This window comes from Pituophis catenifer, unplaced genomic scaffold (assembly GCF_029215685.1).
Source record: "Pituophis catenifer annectens isolate HBS135680 unplaced genomic scaffold, rPitCat1.0.hap2 SCAF_2, whole genome shotgun sequence".
NCBI classification, from domain to species: Eukaryota; Metazoa; Chordata; class Lepidosauria; order Squamata; family Colubridae; genus Pituophis; species Pituophis catenifer.
Genome location: NW_027256882.1, coordinates 23,543,380 through 23,550,607, shown reverse-complemented (window position 1 = coordinate 23,550,607; position 7,228 = coordinate 23,543,380). Strand labels below are relative to the sequence as shown.

The 7,228-nt window shown below is 44.0% G+C and overlaps 1 pseudogene; it reads right to left on the bottom strand.

The window, feature by feature from the left end:
• Positions 1-1,215: 1,215 nt before the first annotated feature.
• LOC139311865 (zinc finger protein 420-like) lies at positions 1,216-2,925 on the bottom strand (annotated as a pseudogene).
• Between the last annotated feature and the right edge of the window lie 4,303 nt (positions 2,926-7,228).

Sequence of the window (7,228 nt, the reverse complement as noted above, 5' to 3'; positions counted from 1 at the left end):
TTTTTGGGCACAGCCTATGTTTCTATTGTAGAAGCATAAAAAAGCCATACCCTTCCTGTTTTAAAATCCTCTTATTTCTCAGCAACATCCACTTTTTCATCCAAAGCAAACAGGCTGAAAAGTACAATTTTTAATCAGGCAATCCTAATCATCCTCTTTCTCTTTGGTCTTGAGCAGTTTTAAATTAAACTCTTGGTTTTTCTCCTGCCATATAAACTTAGATATATATATTTTTTTTCATTTTATTAAATTTGTATACCGTCCTACTCCCGAAGGACTCAGGGCGGTGAACAGCCATAAGATAAAACATGTAGATACAAAATTTAAAATAGAGATAAAACTAATTAAATAAATTTGGCTGAGACATTTTAAAACCCCAATAAATTAAAACCAAATTTAAAATTCCATTTAAAAGAGGAAAAGTTTAGGTCAGGCCAGCTTGATGGAATAAAAACGTCTTAAGCGCGCGACGGAAGGTACGCAGATCCGGAATCCTCCGAATCTCCGGGGGGAGCTCGTTCCAGATCGTAGGTGCCCCCACAGAGAAGGCTCTCCCCCTGGGGGCCACCAGTCGACATTGTTTGGCCGACGGCACCCGGAGGAGCCCCTCTCTATGGGAGCGTACTGGTCGGTGGGAGGCTATTGGTGGCAGCAGGCGGTCCCGTAAATAGCCAGGTCCTAAGCCATGGAGCGCTCTGAAGGTGATAACCAAGACCTTGAAGCGCACTCGGAAGACCACCGGGAGCCAGTGCAGCTCGCGCAGGAGAGGCGTTACATGGGAGCGCCACGTTGCTCCCATCACCACCCGCGCGGCCGCACTATATCTTCCTGTCATTGCTTATGTGGTGCACCCATTGTCCGGATAGGTATTGTTTAAAACAGAAACATGAGTCTAGTAATATAGTCATTTTTTATTACAAAACTTTTATAATGAATGACAATTGTATTTTTTCCCATCTTAACACATCCTTTTCAATTTGACTGCATCTTTCCTATATGGATTAGAGTGTGATTTTTAAGGGACGATTGACAAGAAAATGTTCTCTCACGATCTCAAGAGTTTCTAATTTTCCCCCTTTATGAACTCTTACACGGCTTCCAAGGGTTGAACAACTATCAAAAATTGTTCTATCATCAGGGCCTATTAGGACTTTTTCCATGTGATTTTTTTTTTCTGTTATCTTGCTTTTAAGAAAATATTACTTCACTGTGGCTTCACTTGCACATGGACCTTTTGATGCTTTCCAAGGTGGTATTTTCGGGAAAAACATTTCCCACACTCCACACATTTGTACAGTTTCTCCCCTGTGTGGATTCTCTGATGAACTCGAAGCAGTGTTGCTGTGAGAAAACTTTTCTCACACTCCCCACATTTATAGGGCCTCTCTCCTGTGTGCCCCTTCTGATGTCTCCGAAGTTCAGCAGATTCCACAAATGTTTTCTCACATTCTGGGCATTGATAGGGTCTGTCTCCAGTGTGAAGTTTCTGATGTCGAATTAAATTTGACTTGTAGCCAAAACATCTCCCACATTGTAGGCACTTTTCATTTTTCTGCACACGCTTTGAAGACTTCTTTCCTGTGTGAACCTTTTTGTGGTTTATAAGATAATATTTGCAACGAAAAGATTTCTCACACTCCAGACATTTATATGGATTCTCTCCACTGTGCTTTCTCTGATGTGTCAAAAGTCCATCTTTCCGGATAAAAGATTTCTCACACACTGAGCATTTATGTCGTTTCTCACCCATGTGGATTTGGCAATGACTTCTAAGGGCTGATGATTGAGCAAATTCTCTCCCACAGTCTAAACATTTGAACTTTTTTTCCCCTCTGTGAACATTCTCATGACATCTGAGGAGTGATATCGTACGGAAAAATGTTCCACACTCAATGCACTGATAGGGTTTCTCCCCTGTGTGGATACTCTGATGTTGAAAAAGATTTTCCTTCAAAGAAAAACATTTATCACAATCCTTACATTTATATAGTTTTTCTCCCCTGTGCATTCTTTTGTGGCTCTGAAGTTTAGAAGAATTGACAAATCTTTTCTCACATTCTGGGCATTGATAGGGTCTTTCCCCAGTGTGAATCCTTTGATGTCGAATTAGCTGTGACTTGTAGCCAAAACATCTCCCACATTCTAGGCACTCATGGGGTCTTTCCCCAGTGTGAATTCTCTGATGTTTCAGCAGGTTTGATTTGCTGGAAAAAGATTTCCCACATTTATTTTTATTTATTTATTTATTCTGGGCACGTTTTGCTTTCCTCCTTTGTGTGTGTTATTATTATGTTTATTATGTTTATTATGTTGGCAAAGAGATGAGCTCCGAGTGAAACATTTTCCACACAGAAAGCATTTATAAGGACTCTGCTGTGTGTGAATTTTCTCATGTTTTCTAAATAATTGTTTATAACTGAAAGATTCCCCACACTCCAGACATTGATAAGGTTTCCCTCTGGTGTGGATTTGCTGATGTTTAAGCATCTGCGAGGTTTGAGAAAAGCACAGCCCACATTGCACACATTTGCAGGGCTTCTCTTCTGTCGGGCTCTTCTGAAGCCTAGAAAGACGCCGTCTCTCAGGAAAACTTCTCCAGCACTTCCAGGATTCCTGAGATCTCTTTCCCTGGTGGATTCGCTGATGGGGTCCAAGGTGCGAGCCTTTAGCAAAACGCTCCGTGCACTGTCCACATTTGTAAGGCTTCAGTCCAGGGTGGCTCCGGAGATGTTTGGCAAAGCTCCACATTCCAGGAAAGGAGTTCCCACAAAGAAAACACAGGTGGGATCCATTCCCCATGTGCAACTTCTGGTGGATCAAAAGGAGGGACCGGTGACCAAAGGATTTCCTGCATTTTGAGCATTTTGAGTGTCTCCCCTGATTCGTCTGAGGGGACCTTTGGCCAAAGTGTTCCCTTCTCTGCATAGTTTCCAGAGGCTGCTCACTTCCAGGGCTTTCTATCCGAGGAAACTGTAACAAACAGAACTTTGGCCAAAAGGTTGGAAGATGGGCAGGAAGACGGGCTCCAGCATGAGTCCCAAAGCTCAGAAGATGAAACCTCTGGTCCTGGTGACTGACCCAGATTGGATCCTGCAAGCAGAACTTTGTCCAAAGGGTTTCTTGGTGGCACCTGCAGGATGAAGATAAAAGAAGTGAAGGAGAGAGGAAGATTTAGTTTCTTTGGCTCTCCAAATAGCCCAAACAATAGCCGGAAGAACCTCTATATGAACCCTGGAGAAGCCCCCAAAGCCTCTATTCCCTCCCTTCAGGATCAAAGCCATGCTGGGATCCTCCATGTAGAGCTGACCTTCTCTTCCCTTTTCTTAGCATGAGAGGGATGGCTGACAGAGTCCCTGTTGCCCCCCATTTGTCTGCCTGAACTGGGAATGATCCCTGCCTTTACCTTGGGAGTTGAGGGGCAGGGGTGATGATGCTACATGATGTGGGACAAACTGCAAAGAGCCTCCATAGGATTTATATGTGCCAGATAGATCTACTTGTGTACAGAGTACAACTCATGTAGGTATTCATGGACACTGTTCTTTGGGCCAGCACAGATTGAAGATGTCTTCCTCCTACTGTTGCTTTATAGTTTAGGGAGGATGCAAATACATTGATTTGGGCAAGCAATGCAGTTTGAACACAATAGGGAACGAACAGCTTCCATTACAAAAATTGACCCTATATATGAACCTAAAGAGGAAGACGGATGGAAGCCTGTCACTTTTAGAAGAAAACAACAACTGAGACCAAAACCCATTCTATGTATCTTACTCCACCCCCACTGGAACTGAACAATCACTGTCATGTTCTCCCCTAGAAGGGAATATGCAGTCACCCACAAAACTATCTTCAATAGTTCCTAAAAAAGTGGCAAAACTCATCATTTTCTGCAACAGAATGAAAGCATTCCAGAATTTCCTAGGGAAAGAAGGCGGAGTTTCAGTGACAAGCAATTCAATTCTGGGGGGAACAGAAACTCTAGTCTGTGTTCTGTCCCCGTCTCACACACGCACACAAACAGTCAGCCAGGAGTTAAAATAAACTTGCAGACAATAATTTCCTTCGATAACAGAATTGGCAGCAACCCAGTAGCTGCTTGCCAAAAACTTTACTCACAGAGGGAGGTGTTCCTCCTCCGTCAGATGAACCAAAATAAATTCACAAAGCCAAGGAATTGTCAAGTCCAGTTAATAATAAATCCAAGGAAGGCAGATAATGAAGTTCCAGAGACACAGTATGACTTGCTAGCTGTTCAGTTTTGTCCATCACAAAGCCTGAATGGCCACCACACCCACTTTTATCCCCTGTGGGGTGTGGTCCAGTGACTCAGCTTAATCTCTGGCATGCCTCCTTCTCTGCTGCGTGCACTTGTCTTTCCGATGCTGGCGGGGATCCAGCCAAGACTTATCCCCGTCACTGTCTAACTGCTACTCGGAGATGCCTGGCTCCTGGCCTATTTCTTCTCCTTTGGGAGACGCCTGAGGCATTGCCAGAGAGGAGGGTTCTGGAGAGGGAGGCCTTGCCAACTCCTCTCCTTCACTTTCAGAGTCTTCTCCCTCCGATAAGATGGGCTTGGGGGGTCGGAGTCACAACAGTCTGTAAAGTAGATAGTCAATCTAGGCGGGTATGTTATTTCCCTGAAGCAAAAAGCAAAGTGGTAACAGAAATAATCAAACACATGGTGTACTACCTTTTTCTTCTCCTGCATGTGGACGAATAACACAACAATGAATCTGAAGACAGTGGATGTGGTTCCCATTTTCAAGAAAGGAAGAAAAAAAAAAGAGATCCAGGAAACTACAAATCAATTGGCCCAACATAAATCTTCCCAACCTGGGAAGATCCTGGAAAAAATAATAAAAACACAGATCTGCATACATCTAGAAACAAAGTTATAATTAAAAGCCATTATGGGTTTGTTAAAAGGAGATCATGCCAAACTAATCTTATTTCATTCTTTGACAAAAATGGTTAGTCTAGACCAGGCATCCTCAAACTATGACCCATGGGCCGGATCCGGACCGCCAACCCAATTTATCTGGCCCGCAGAGTGGTGGAGTTCAGCCCCACCCCTCGCCCCTCTCCTCCCAAGCACTCCTCCTGTGGCTGGCTTTTCCCGACTGACAGGGGCCCTGGGGAGGAGGTGCCTCGCCTACCGCAAAGCTGCCTTGCCCACATCACCCCTCCTCCAGCCGCCCTTATCTTCCACTGTCCAACCGCACTTCTCACTTCTGCTCATTTCAACGGTTCAATGCTCACCACACCAGTGGTGAAATCAATTTTTTTTTACTACCGGTTCTGTGGGCGGTGCTTGGTGGGCGTGGCAGGGGAAGGATACTGCAAAATCTCCATTTCCACCCCATTCCAGGGAAAGGATACTGCAAAATCTCCATTCCCACCCCACTCCTGGGGGAAGGATATTGCAAAATCTCCATTCCCTCCCCACTCTGGGACCAGTCAGCGGTGGTATTTGCCGGTTCTCTGAACTGCTCAAAAGTTCTGCTACCGGTTCTCCAGAACCTGTCAGAACCTGCTGGATTTCACCCCTGCATTACACTGCTGCTGCCACAAAGGTAAGGCTGAAGGGTGCAGGAAGGCAGGGTAATGCCCACAGGTGGAGGGGTGTTGCCGCCGGCAGAGTCACACGCTCCTGGGTTGGAGGGTGGGTGACCAGCTGCGGCCAGAGAAGCTGCCCCTTGTCCCAGAGAAGAATTAACTTCAGGACCTCTCTTCTAGCAGCTGCCCTCTTCTTCACATGGGATTGCCTGGCAGCTTCACATGGGATCACCTTCTTAGGCCAGGGCGACTTCAGGGAAGAGCCAGGGAGGGTTCTGATGCTGCCATCTACCATGTGCTCCCCTCCCCACTGCCGCTCTGGCCACAGTCTCAACGATTGGAAGCGCCACGCGGGAAGAGAAAAGGCAGTGAAACTTGCAAAAGCGGAGACGGGAGAACAAAGCAAGCGAGTGAACCTTCTGTTGGCCTCTTTATTCCCCCTCACTCCCAAGGAAAGCCCTCTGGAATGGCAGCGACAGCACATGTGGCTGCGAGAGGAAGAGAGGTCGGGTGAGACCCAGACACTTTTTGGCTCCCCTCTTCTCAGAAGCATCAACCTCGCACTCTCCCCTCTCTGCTAGCAGCTGCCTTGTTACAATATTTTCAGGATCAGACTCAATGAAGATAATAGAAGTTAGAGATTTAAATATATTTCTCTTTAATCATAATAGGCATTCTATATTCGCTGAATATTCAAGATAGAAGCAATGAAAATGGGGAGGATGGCTCCTTATATATACAAGGGGTGGAGCCAGGAATGGGAGTGGTAAATTATGAATACATTAAAGTCCAAAGAATAAGTTAACCCCTGATGTTCCATATATACATTATTTACACATTAGAGAATAAGGCATTTACATCTGACAAATCCCCCTCTAAATGCCGGTTCGTTATACAACACCAGTTACATTCAGATTCAGGACAATATAATACATATAATTTAGAAGTTAAATATTTGTGTTGTTTAGAAGGTAAGGGTTTTGTTAATATGTCAGCTAATTGTTCAGAAGTATCACAATGTATTGCTTTGATGAATCCGTCTTGAGATAGTTGTCTCACGTGCTTAAATTTTATATCAATATGCCTGGACCTTTGTCCAATTGCATCGGATCTAGATATTTCAATGGCCGCTTTATTGTCTTCATGCATAATAAATGGTAAAGTAGGTTTCTTCCAAATATCTGTGATCAAATCATTGAACCATACAAGGTTATTTGCAGCTTTAGACAAGCAAACATATTCCGCTTCTGTGGTAGAAGTGGCTACCAGTTCTTGTTTACCAGTATACCAGTAAACTGGACAATCGTTCAATAGAAAAACATAACCAGAGGTACTCTTTCTGCATGATGTATCACCAGCCCAATCTGCATCAGCATAACAAGTAATTTTTGGTTCTTTGTCATTATTGGGTTCCAATATTAAACAAAAATCTAATGTACTTTTTAGATATCTTAAAATTCTTTTGACAGCTTCCCAATGATACAAGGTTGGTCTGCTAACATATCTTGACAATAAATTGAGAGGTAATGCAATATCTGGCCTAGTCCAATTGGATATATAAAGGAGTGAACCTATAACTGATCTGTAAAATGTGTTGTCTTTAAACTCAGGGGAAGATTCATCAATGTTTCTGAGAAAATCAGTTTGCATAGGTGTGTCACATGTTTTG